General features: G+C 43.0%; 1 long non-coding RNA gene across 1 annotated transcript in view; it reads right to left on the reverse strand.

Moving 5' to 3' along the window:
- The window catches only part of LOC121399484, a 55,526-nt gene extending 47,750 nt beyond the window's left edge, over positions 1–7,776 (reverse strand). The window contains exon 1 of the long non-coding RNA XR_005965067.1: positions 5,791–7,776. This is a non-coding gene — a long non-coding RNA (uncharacterized LOC121399484). The remainder of the gene's footprint in view (positions 1–5,790) is intronic.
- Positions 7,777–13,904: the final 6,128 nt, after the last annotated feature.

A 13,904-nucleotide genomic window follows, 5' to 3' on the forward strand; every position in this document is an offset into this window, starting at 1 on the left:
ATGCGAACCGTAGGAATCGGTGATGATGAGGCCAGATTGGGACGTGGAGATATGCATCTTTTATGTCCAATGACATCATTAGTTGATCCTTCTCCATTCCCCTGATCACAGATCGCAGGGTTTCCATTTTGAATCGGGTCGAACGGACAAATCTGTTCAGCAATTTTAGATCTAGCACCGGTCTGAATGATCTGTCCTTCTTTGGGACTATGAATAGATTGGAGTAAAAACCCGAGAATTTTTCTTGAGAGGGCACAGGCACTATGACTCCTGATAGTTCCAAACTGGAGATGCATTTTAGGAAAGCTTGAGCCTTGATGCTGTTGGAGGGAACTCTGGACATGAAAAATTTGTTGGGGGGAAGACTGAGGAAATCTATGTGGTACCCCTCTGATACTATCTCTTTGACCCAGGCATCTGAAGAGTGCCGGATCCATGCCTCCCGGAATCGCAGTAATTTGCCCCCTATTTGTTCCTGTGATTCCGGAGGGAGTGGGCCGTCATGCTGTTGATGATTTCTCGTGTGTCGGCTTGTTGTGGGTTTTGTTAGACTTCCATGTTGGCCGACCTCTGTCACTTGGCTTGGAGCGAAAGTGTGATCTAGGTGGAGAATGATTCCTTCTGGGAAAACGTCCGCTTTGGCCTCGAACAAAACGTCCTTTTCTAGGGGTGTTAGTTGGCCTGCTTTTGGACTGCGGAAGGAAGGTACTCTTACCCCCAGTGGCATGGGAAATGATTTTTTCAAGTTCTTCGCCGAACAACCGTTTTCCCTTGAATGGAAGTGATGTGAGCGATTTCTTTGAGCTGAGATCTGCTGACCAACTCTTAAGCCATAGAATCCGCCTTGCTGATATTGATAGTGCTGATGCTCTAGCTGTGGTTTGTGCAGCGTCTAGTGTGGCGTCACACAGTTAAGCTGAAGCATCCACAATTGATAGGATGGATGCAGTGAGTTCGGATCTGGGTACTCCTTCTTGCACATCTTTGAGAAGGGCCTCAGCCCAGGCTTGTATGGCCCTGGATACCCATGCCGAAGCCAGCTCCTGAGGTTGAATAGAGAGCTCTCAGGGTGCCTTCCATTCGCCTGTCTGCTGGATCTTTGAATGCAGCAGCATCGGTAACCGGCAGGGTAGTAGATTTCGACAATCGGGAAACTGGTGCATCCACGGATGGGGGATTGAACCATTTATCCACTACATCCGTAGGGAATGGATAGGACTTAGAGAATTTTTTAGCAGCTTGACATTTTCGTTCCGGAAAATTCCATTCCTCTTGAATAAGGTTTGTCAATTGGTCATGTGCGGGGAAACAAGATGTAGATTTTTGTTTTCGTTTAAAAAGGCCTGTGGTCTGAGCCTTTTCATCTGGTGACGCCGTGATATTAAGTATCTCGAGTACTCCCTTAATAATGCCATCAATATCATGTTGCGTTTCCTTTTGGTTGCTTTCCCCTTGATTCTCGTCATCTTCTGAAGATGCGTTAGACCGAGGAAGTTCCCCCTCCGACTGGGAAGAGTCCTGATCTTCTGATGATACATCAGAAAAAATGTGTGAGGTAGCAAGGGTTTTAGGGCTATCTGCTCTTTTTCGCTTGCCTGTGTGTTTTTGGTTAAGTTTTGAAAGTACCTTTCCCAGGTTATCAGCAATAGCTGGAAGTCCCTGTAAGGATGCCAAGGATTGAGACAGGTGTATGGCCCAGGGTGGTACTATTGCGTCTTGTGTGGCAGTGTCTCCTGTATTTTGAGAAGTGCCCTGTGAATCATTGGTTGCTACCTGAGGTTGGTGCTGTAAGGGATTAATTTGTCCCCCAGAGCAGGATCTGCACAGCGACTCATTCTGGCCCCCCAAAAATTTTGCTTGCCATTTTGTGCAGGCAAAGTGGGAGACCTGCGCCGTTGTTGGGGCTTTTCCCCCTACCCTAGGGAATAATCCCCCTGCCTTACCTTCTGCCATCCTGCAGATATGAGGGACAAACTGTTGTAGACTGTTGAAGTCTGTCCCTTGCAGCCCCCCCTGGTGAGGAACGGGTTAATCCGCTGACCAAGGATGTGAGCACCGTTGCTTGTCACTGCGCTGATTGTATAGGTGCACTGGAGCGTGGGTCGGCTGTTGCTACAGTGTATAGTGGTGTTAAGGCAGTTTAAAATGGCGCCCGTGTAATTGGCGTGCTTCGATTCACCTTCCCTCAAACAAAATGGCGCCCACGCAATTGCGTGCACCTCGAGGCGCTGTTGCCCGTGCCGACCGCCTCCCTGCAGCCGCGCGCCCTTTCCTCTTTGAATGCGAAGAGTAGAGGAAAGCTGCGCGGACCGCAGGGCTGCGATGAAATGCGCAAGTCCCTTCCAGTGCGCGATAGTCACCTTACTTTTAGAGGGGGGTGGGATACAGCTGTCAGTAGCACCCCGTTGTAGAGAGAGGAGAAGTGGGGGTTTTGTTTTGCCTTAATGTCAGGCGTGGTTCCCTGAATGGGACCGAAGCCTGTAACGTGCTGGATAGGCAGGAAGGGTGAACTCTTACCTGAGAGTCCCCTCTGTACCTCAGCCTCTTCCACCGTGTGCTCCAAGTAGGAACGGGAACGTCTGGGGGGTTGCATCCAGCCTTTTTCGGGCTGGGAAACCTACCGGTGGATTCCCACGTAGAAATCAGCCTGCTTCTGGGATTGACTTGGTCAGATGTAGTGTTCTTGATGAAGAAAGCAAATTATTCCCCATCAGATAAAATCCATCCTCCTGATAGCAGGACACTTAAAAAACTGATTAGTACAGTAAGTGTGTGGGGTCAAGCTGGCTCTCCAGTCACGCCTCTTACATTTTTCATAAGTGTCCTGCCTCCTGGAGGATGGAGCTTAACCCCTAGCGTCCCTGTGTCCCCCAGAGACGACAGAGAAAAGTGTCTTTGATGCCCAAGGACACCAGCAGTTGTCCTGGTTCCATTCCCCAGATTATGGAGCAAAAGGTTTCCATCTTCAACTGCACAAATCTGATCAAGAGGTTTAATTCTTTGAGGTCCAGCACCGGTCTGAATGTGTTGTCCTTCTTGGGAACTATGAAGAGATTGGAGTTGTAGTCGTAAAATCTCGTTTGTGATGGGACTGGTTCGATAACTCCTAGGTCCCAAAGACATCTGACACATTCCTGGAAGGCCTGAGCTCTGCTTGGAGTGGACGGGACTTTTGAAATGAAGAATCTCCTGTGGGGAAGAGAAGTGAAGTCCAGGTGATAGCCGTCTGTGACTATTTCCTTCACCCAGGAATCTGAAGAGTGGCATAGCCACGCCTCCTAGAAATGGAGAAGCTGTCCCCCTATGTGCTTTGTGACCTCGGAGGGAGTGCCCAGTCATGCCGATGAGGGCTTGTCATGGGTGACCTTGCCTTGGGGCTTGTTCGGTTTCCATTCTGAACGAGTTTGTCTGATGGTTTGGAGCTAAAGGATGACCTGAATGGAGAGTTTGATTTTTTTGTTGACCTGCTGCTTTGGCCACGAAAAAAATCACCCCCTACAGGGGGCTGAGGCGAAACGTCATTTGGACTGTGGTAGAAAAGTGCTCTTACCCCCTGTCGCCTGATAATTTTTTCCCCAAATAGTCGAAGACCCTTCAAGGGTAAAATTGTAAAGAATTTCTTGGAACTGATGTCGGATGACCAGTTCTTTAGCCATAAGGTCCGCGGTGCTGCTCCGAGGTACGTTCTATGAGCTGTGCCGTGTCCATAAGAATGCATTGGTTTCTGCTATGCAACGAGCAGTGTGAATGCGTTCTACCTGGGGTGTGCCCAGTATGAGCGAGGTTGCCCATGCTTCTATGGCCCTGTTCACCCATGCTGAGGCTAGGGATGGCCGAAGAGCTGATCCTGCAACTGAGAAGATCGCTTTTAGGGATCCTTCCAACCTCTTCTCTGTAGTATCCTTGAAGGTGGCTGCGTCCATGACTGGTAAAGTAGTTGTTTTGGAAAGGTGTGAGGCTGGCGCATCTACTAGTGGTGGAATGGACCACTTCTCCACAAACTCCTTTGAAAGGGGTAGGACTTGGAGAACCTGCGTGATGCCTGAAAAGCCCTTTTTGGTATATGCCACTCATCCTGGATTACCGCTGTCAGCTGTTCATGCGAGGGAAAGCAGGTTGCAGATTTTTTTCTTTCTTTTAAAAAGACCTTTATGATATGAGGAATCTGCGTTGGAGTCAAGCTTTAGCACCTCAATGACGGCCATGATAATGCCGTCAATGTCGTGAGAGGTATCCTTCTCTCTGGTATTTTCGTCCTCATCGTTGTCGTCATCTTCTGATTGGGCAGGGGACGAAAATACCTCCCTGTTGGATCCCTAGCTTTCAGATACATCCGGAGAGTGAGAAGTGCGGGAGGGTATATCGTCACGCTTAGATAGTGTGCGCTTGTGTTTTTCCACTGGAACCTCCTGAACCTTTGACATGGCTTTCGCAATAGAAGTAGCAACAGTGCCCGCTATGGAATCTGCTAGTGATGGAATATTTTTCAGCTGCTATACACTTCTTCGAAGACACATAAAATCGCAGCTGATGAAATATGAGGAGTAATCCACCTAAAAAGAGGGACTGGACAGGGTTGGCCTCTCTCACTCCTACTGTTCAACATAACATTGGAATCCCTCATCAGATATCTCAAGATGTCCTCCTGATTACCTGCTCTGGATATTAATAATCTATCCGTGTGTTTACCAGCATTTGAGTTTTCTTAATTGTGAAAAATCCTTCTCATAATATAAAAATATCTTCTCAATATTACAAACTTTGAGTCTATTTCTGCGTTTAAACCAAAAAGACTGAACTAATAAATATATAAGGCCTTTCTTCTGCTGAAGTCCTATTGCAACTAGGTATCGAAAAGAAACAATCCTACATCAAAAATCTAGGTATATAACTTCCAGCAGATCTTTATTGGCTCTATTTTTGATGACTTCCAATGATAAAAAAAAGATGGCACATTTTTATAATAAACAGAAAAATGCACCATTAAATTTAAAAGGAAGGACTGCCTTCTAAAAAATGTTGATCTTTCTTAAATGCATCTATCCTATGGTGAATTTGCTCAATACTTTTAATTCATTTGGAAAGGAAAAAAATCAAAAAAATTGTTCTACCGAAACTAAAAAAGTGTTTACAATTAATTAAAATGTAATGTACTGTTGCCCTGTACTGGTAAAACTGGTGTGTTTGCTTCAGTAAGGCTACTATAGTTTATACAGATAAACATGGGGACAGCCATTCAGTCTGAAAAAAGGATATGAGGTACAGGTGACATAGAAGATAACAGAAAAGTTCTGTAGAATCCCATTGTATTCTACATAGTTTATCTGTTATCTGCTATGTAAACCTGTGCCTTTTTTCTTTTTTCCAGCTTTGAATGGCTGCCCCCATGGCTACACAGCAGGTTGATTGTATAAACTTTAGTAGTGTTTCTAAAACAAGCACATCAGTGCAATCAATGTAGGGCTACAGTTCATCAAATTGTTATTACTTTGTTGCATTTTAATTTTTTTGATGTTATTGTCCAAAAATAAATGATGGTCTTGGGGTACCTGGTTACAGAGATTTAACTAGTCAGCATTAACCAGGCACATCTCTGAAAATGACAAATATATTAATATAGATCTAAAAATAACTACACAATCTAAAGAAAATATATTAGAAATGCTTAATGAACAATTCAAAAAACACCTCTCTGAAATTAAAGATAACCAAGTTTATAGAAACAATTTTATAGTATGGCAAATACTATACTGATTACATAAATATGATTATCAGGTTACCCTTACTTACCTTTAAAGGAGAAGCAAGTTTTTTACTTGAAGGTACCAAAAGTTAGGCAGCTCTAAGTGATTGTATATACCCAGGGCTGCTGCTCCTATCAACAGAAAACTGCAGAGTCCCAGTGAGCTACACAGAGGGATCCTGTTCATGCTTATTCTTTATTCCCGCAGCTGTGCATACACAGCAGAGTGAAAAGCCATACTTTAACAACAGAAAAAAACAGCTATTTCACACCACTGTGCAGTTATGTCTGAAGAAGTGGAAAAAGAGAATCACTCTTTGGTGATCTCTGGATGAACACTGGGCCTGTGCAGTTTTCTGTTGACAGGAGCAGCAGCCTGGGTTATCAGTTAAGTAAATAAAATCACTTGGGATGCCTAAATTGTGGCACCCACAAGTTAAAAAGACTTTCCTTCCCCTTTATCAAAGAACGTGAGTCTCCTCTGCTCGGCTTAGCCTCCAGTCTCCTAAATGGAAAAAAAAAAATATTAATTGGTTACAACATCTCAATTCCCCTACAAATATTCTTCGTTGGGGTGATTGTATAAGCAAATGTCAAATCTCTGACAAAGAGAAATTGTTTTATTTTTAACTACCCCTCTGGTTCAACAAGCCTAGTTAAAAGGATTCTCTCATTTACACTTTCCCCATTTCATTCTTTAACAAATATATCTCCAAATTAGGCTTTATGCACAAATAGTGATTTGTAACATACTATCAGAGTAAATCGATAACCCAAATGATTGCTTATTTTGATATTTACCACTGTCTATGGTCTTATCCATTGATCAAACAATTCTGGGAGACTGTCACCTCCTATTGTAAATTCACGCTACATTTTCAGATACATATCACATCTTTGTGGGCAATCTTGGGAGACACAGTATTCCTGGATATCAACCCTCCCCCCATCACTTGAAATGACGATTACTAAGCTTGATTTTGCCTATCACATGGATTGGCTGGAAGCCACCTTGAACATGGAGCACTAAGTAACTACCTTCTTTGCTACCTGGACAAAATATGTACAGACATTACCCCGCAATCGATAGCAGGAAACTTCCTATGTATTTTAGTTTACTACCTGGTATACAGTATGTCCGGGACTTGGTAGGGAGAAATCCCTTACCAATAACAACTCAAACACAAAAGAATACTTATAAATGTCCTGATAGCATTTTATTTTATACAATGCCAAGTGAAAATAGGTATAGCCCCTAAGGTTGCCACACAGCTGATATTTGACTGGGCTAGCCAGAAAAACACCAGATAGAACCGGGGCTGGTATTACTAATTTACCGGCAATAAAATTGTTCATCTGCCAAATAATTTCTTCAATTCAGTTGTTTTTAGATTGTTCCCCAGAAATAAGGAGAATCTTCTCCTTCCCTCCCTAAAGTGGTTCGCTAAAAAAACTCCTTTTTAAACATTCCCTCTCATCTCCCACAGCTTACAATTGCCCAATACGCCTATTTCTGCACCCCGATGTCCCATACCTGCCCAATCCCGGCTCCGTGACATCACCAGTTTGCCCATTTCCCTTGATTTTACCAAGCAGGGACTTCTCATTCAGGCCAGAAAAATCTATACGAAAGGAGGCAACTCTAACAGCCCAAGGGAAAAGAAACTGTAACTATTTTACTGTTTAGCACAATCAGATTTGTAGTGTATTTTCTGGTTATTGGGTGTAGGACGAGGAATGTGTGTAGGCCTACTCCAATTTATATATATAATCCTATTTAAGACTGTAATGTCATATTTCATTAAATTTTGTATGTATTTTTTGGTGCAAATTTAGATTTTTTTAAAAACAAAAAATACATCTCCTTTCAATCAGATAACATTTGGTTGAGAGAAAAATTTAATTAAGGGTAAGTGCACTGTTGGTTTCACTACCCAGTCACACTGTTTACTGGGGGACTTGATTTTAAATGCACTACATACTCAGAATGCTAAGGGATAGTGTAAGAATGAGGGGCCTTGACGTAGCACGTGAGCTTACATATGTTGGCCAATGTGTGGTACTAACACCTCATTTTTTGTAATAATTGTTTTTAAAGGCAAACCATGTGCCGGCAATTTTTCTCTTTCTCATTGTGTACAATTATTGGCTTCAAATCGTTTATAGCAGCTGGTCAACTCCAGATTGTGGGTTAGACCGAGCACTGGCACAAAGGTGCTTCTAGCAGCTGGTCAACGCCACAGTATGGGTTAGACTGAGCGCTGGTGATTTTTTTCTGTGTTTTGTGCACAAATTGCAGCCAAAAATTGCCTATAGCTGACATTGAGCCATTAAAACAAGGTATGATTTTACAGGTGTATGTTAATGGGCTGGGGCTTAAGGGCTCTTACAGACGAGCGTTTTTACCTGCGCTCCCCTGCGTTCTAGTTTCATGTGTTCAGCCGCAGGGGAGCGCAAGGAGTAGATGCAATGAATTGTTTTCAATTGGACTGTACTCACACAGATGCATGTAAGCACCGATTGCAGGTAAAATGCAACATGCTGCATCCCAAAATGCGTTCGGCGCTTACATGCGTCTGTGTGAGTACAGCCCCATTGAAAAGAAATCAGTGCGTCTATTCCTGCGCTCCCCTGCGGCTGAACGAATGAAACCGGAAAGTAACTCTAACTCGTCTGTAAGAGCCCTAAAAGCTCCTTGCTTTCTCACTAGAGCTTCTGAGTAAAGGGTAAGTGCACTGTTGGTCTTATTTCTCAGTCACACTGTTTGCTGGGGCACTTGATTTTAAATGCACTAAAAACTTAAATGCTAATGGCTAGTGTAGGACTTGCGTACAATGAGGGGCCTTGACGTGGCACATGAGCTTACATATTTTGGCCAATGTGTGGTACTAACACCTAATTTTTTTGTAATACACACAATTAATATTAAAGGCAAACTGTGTGCTGGTAATTTTTCTCTCTGTACAAATATTGGCTTTTTATCGTTTATTGCAGCTGGTCAATTCCAGAGTGTGGGTTAGACTGAGCGCTGGTACAAGGGTACTTCTAGCAGCTGCTCAACTCCATAGTGTGGGTTAGACCAAGCTCCGGCGATTTCATTCTGTGTTTCATATCAAAATTAGGTTCATTCAATCCCATCTATGGAAAAATATTCTCATCCCACAGAATCCACAGCAAAAAATGCATCATGAAGTCTCTGCAGAATCCTTAGTAAGTTCTACTTTTATAAACTACTTTCTGGAGTACTGAGAGAACAAAATTACAGATTGATCCCTTTGACATACAAAGGATTTAACTTTCATTCAAATAATGGCAAATACCTTAACAGCTCTCCCAAATGTGTTTTTTCTTTACCTCATTATTTACATCTACCCTGGGAATGTCCTCTAATTCAACATTTTGGAAAGATATTCAAGATCATGTTCTCAATTTTCATTATCCTCTCGATTTAATCTCATGGGTATTGATAATAAAAATCATTTTGTAAGGCTATGATTAAGGGAAGGTGTTCCCGAAACGCGTAAGGCCTATGTATTTCTACAGTACCCAGCAATAAAAACCTGCTTTTTACCGGAGTGCCGTCCTCCTGTTCGTGTATTTATTGATAATAAAAACTGGTTTATTCTCTGTAATACGTCATTCTTGACAACATACTAAAATACCTCAAATTAACTCTAGCTGCAGCAAGAGTGGTCTATTATTCAAATTAGTGCATGGTTGCTAGGGTAATTTGCATCCTAGTAACCAGAAATTGCAAACTGGAGAGCTGCTGAATAAAAAGCGAAATAACTCAAAAACCACAGACAATACAAAATGAAAACCAATTGCAAATTGTCTCAGAATATCCCTCTCGACATCATACTAAAAGTTAACTCACAGGTGAACCACCCCTTTAAGTAAGACTTTATCTGTATTAAAAAAAAAACTTTCTACAAATATAGCTATCGCATTACAGGCTTCATAGTATACAAAACCGATTAAAATTGAAAATAGTTTTACAAAACATGGATGAATGAGAAAGATAGGATAAATGGCATCCTTTACTGCTCCATAGATATTGAAAGGGGACATATACCATAATTTTGAACTATAGCTTAATCAATTCTTTTTGCAATAAAATTGTATAAAACACATTTTAGATACCTTTTGGGTCCATTTTATTTGTTATCTTAGCATTTCTTATCACGCTCCTCCCTTTCTCCTGATTTCCTGTCCTGTTACAGCAAGCCAGGGCAGCCGTCGGCCATCTCTTTTTTTCACTTTTTTTTTTTTTTGAGACCAGCAGCCACTGAGGACTGGGCGTGCATTGGTGGGAGGTGCTGGTTGCCGATGTCATCTAGGCACTATGTCAATCAAAATACTTAATAAGGTTGTGTCCAAAACAGTTTCTGGAAATCCCCTTTTAAAACCGACCCACAGGAAGGCTCGTTCTCCTTGAGCTTAGTATTCAAACGACAAAATAAGTTGATGAGGGTTCAAACGACAAAATAAGTTGAATTGGGGAACATCTGAGAAATATAGAGAAAGGTATATAAACCCATAGGGGCCGATTCATCAATAGTCGAATATCGAGGGTTAATTAACCCTCGATATTCGACTGGGAACTAAAATCGTTCGACTTCGAATATCGAAGTCGAACGATTTTGCGCAAATCCTGCGATCGATCGAAGGATTTGAATCCAAGGATTTGAATCCAACGATCGAAGGAAAATCCTTCGATCAAAAAATCACAGGCAAGCCTATGGGGACCTTCCCCATAGGCTAACATTGACTTCGGTAGGTTTTATCTACCGAAGTAGGTGGTCGAAGTATTTTTTAAAGAGACAGTACTTCGATTATCGAATGGTCGAATAGTCGAACGATTTTTACTTCGAATCGTTCGAATCGTTCGAATTCGAACGAATTTAACCAATTCGATGGTCGAAGTACCCAAAAAATACTTCGAAATTCGAAGTTTTTTACATTCGAATTCTTCACTCGAATTTTGTAAATCTGCCCCATAGTGTATCTAAACATTTTAAGGCAGCACATACAGTGGTGTGAAAAACTATTTGCCCCCTTCCTGATTTCTTATTCTTTTGCATGTTTGTCACACTTAAATGTTTCTGCTCATCAAAAACCATTAACTATTAGTCAAAGATAACATAATTGAACACAAAATGCAGTTTTTAAATGAAGGTTTACGTTATTAAGGGAGAAAAAAAACTCCAAATCTACATGGGCCTGTGTGAAAAAGTGATTGCCCCCCTTGTTAAAAAATAACTTAACTGTGGTTTATCACACCTGAGTTCAATTCCAAAGGTTATAAAGCCATTTCTAAAGCTTTGGGACTCCAGCGAACCACAGTGAGAGCCATTATCCACAAATGGCAAAAACATGGAACAGTGGTGAACCTTCCCAGGAGTGGCCGGCCGACCAAAATTACCCTAAGAGCGCAGAGACAACTCATCCGAGAGGCCACAAAAGACCCCAGGACAACATCTAAAGAACTGCAGGCCTCACTTGCCTCAATTAAGGTCAGTGTTCACGACTCCACCATAAGAAAGAGACTGGGCAAAAACGGCCTGCATGGCAGATTTCCAAGGCGCAAACCACTTTTAAGCAAAAAGAACATTAAGGCCCGTCTCAATTTTGCTAAAAAACATCTCAATGATTGCCAAGACTTTTGGGAAAATACCTTGTGGACGAGACAAAAGTTGAACTTTTTGGAAGGTGCGCGTCCCGTTACATCTGGCGTAAAAGTAACACAGCATTTCAGAAAAAGAACATCATACCAACAGTAAAATATGGTGGTGGTAGTGTGATGGTCTGGGGTTGTTTTGCTGCTTCAGGACCTGGAAGACTTGCTGTGATAGATGGAACCATGAATTCTACTGTCTACCAAAAAATCCTGAAGGAGAATGTCCGGCCATCTGTTCGTCAACTCAAGCTGAAGCGATCTTGGGTGCTGCAGCAGGACAATGACCCAAAACACACCAGCAAATCCACCTCTGAATGGCTGAAGAAAAACAAAATGAAGACTTTGGAGTGGCCTAGTCAAAGTCCTGACCTGAATCCTATTGAGATGTTGTGGCATGACCTTAAAAAGGCGGTTCATGCTAGAAAACCCTCAAATAAAGCTGAATTACAACAATTCTGCAAAGATGAGTGGGCCAAAATTCCTCCAGAGCGCTGTAAAAGACTCATTGCAAGTTATCGCAAACGCTTGATTGCAGTTATTGCTGCTAAGGGTGGCCCAACCAGTTATTAGGTTCAGGGGGCAATTACTTTTTCACACAGGTTTGGATTTCTTTTCTCCCTAAATAATAAAAACCCTCATTTAAAAACTGCATTTTGTGTTTACTTGTGTTATCTTTGACTAATAGTTAAATGTGTTTGATGATCAGAAACATTTTGTGTGACAAACATGCAAAAGAATAAGAAATCAGGAAGGGGGCAAATAGTTTTTCACACCACTGTAGATGTAACCCCAAGGGTCTAACATATTGGGGTGTGGAGGCATTAACCAGAAAGTGGAGGGGGGGAAACATTGTAGAAGATGCGAAAGCAGAAGGATATATAAAATGGGAACACTGGAACCTAAGGGCCTCAACATAGACTTCAATCTAAGGTCCTTTTTAGGAGAAGTCTTTATCTAAACTTATGTACAATATACCTTCTTGATATATACAAATTGTATAAAAAAAAACCTCCCTATATATACTGTATGTAACAAATATGCAAATTTTAACTAATAATGTGGAGAATTGATGGATTGAGTATAAGGTAATAGATTAGGTAATTTTTAAAGGGTAATTAATCAAGTAACCCTATAAGATAAAAATGTCAATCAAGCCTGGGTCCTTCTCAGGGCTGCTTGCGCTTGCCCCGCCTACTCGCCCAGCTTCGGGCAGGCACCCTTGCACACAGACTCAGTGCACCTTCAGACTGAACAATGGAGCTCAGGAGATGGTCGAAGACCAGCGACTCATCTCCCCTCCCACTCTTCCCCCTCGACAATGTGTTTTCCACACTACACAATAGTGATGTGCGGGCCGACCCAATACCTGCGGGACGGGCGGGTTTGGGTCGACCTCGCGCTGCTCCTCGTGGGTGGCCGGCGGGTGCGGGTTGAGCTCTTCTCCTGCCCTCCCTGCCCGCCACGTTCAAATGCCGGCATCCAACTTCCGGTTTTATAGTCTCGCGTCTGCTCGCCCCGTCCCTTTTGTTACATCATTGTGATGTCATCTGCAGGGTGGCACGGGTCTATAAAAGGACCCCGGAAGCGAGGGTGGGCGCGGGCTGCAGCAGGGTGGGTTAGGGCCAGGTGCGGGTCACACATGCACAGGGCATCGAACAATTAGGTTGCGAGGGGAGCAGAATGGAGCACAGGCAGGCAAGCAAGGCAGGCAGGCAAGTGAGGAGCTAAGAGAAGTGATCCACTGATTTAAAGCAGCTGTGTCCCAGCAGTGACACATTTAGCCTGCTTAACGCTGAAACTGTTTAGATTTAACTCCACTCGTCACCCACCCTGCTCCTCCCCCCTCCCCAATGAATTTCCCTGCACTACACAACGAGGAGGGGGTGGGTCGCAGGGGGAAGCAGTAGGGTTGCCACCTTTTCTGGAAAAAAATACCGGCCTTCCTATATATTTAACTTTTTTTCCTATTAATAACATTGGGATCAGCCATCATTTCTACCGGCCAGGCCGGTAAAATACCGGCCAGGTGGCAACCCTAGGCCGCAGTGATGATCAGATAGAGGGAGAACGCTTGCTTTACAAACGGCTTCAGCATAAATCTGTGCACGTAAGGGGAGGGTGCCTGGAAGACTTCCAAGCTGCAAATAACTAGCATAAAGCGGCCTTGGAAAAATCCATCTATTATGTTTCTAGAAAGTGGTAGAAAGGGGTTTACCCCCCACATCCCAGGTGTCCAAAATGTGCAGCCTTAAGTTCCTAAACTACAGCTCCCACGTGGCAGGTATATGGCAGAGAGATGGACATACTGTAGGACAGTTATGTGCAGACATGGAACAGACACACAGGCAGGGAGATGGGAGGAGTTTTCCAAGCTACAGCAGAGTTCAGCCTGTCAGTCAGTGCTGTGACCATTTCCTGTGAGAGAATGAACAGACACTCCCACCTCTCATTGCAGCTCTGATATAATGACACTTTTAGCAG

Source organism: Xenopus laevis, chromosome 1S (assembly GCF_017654675.1).
Source record: "Xenopus laevis strain J_2021 chromosome 1S, Xenopus_laevis_v10.1, whole genome shotgun sequence".
Classification (NCBI taxonomy): domain Eukaryota; kingdom Metazoa; phylum Chordata; class Amphibia; order Anura; family Pipidae; genus Xenopus; species Xenopus laevis.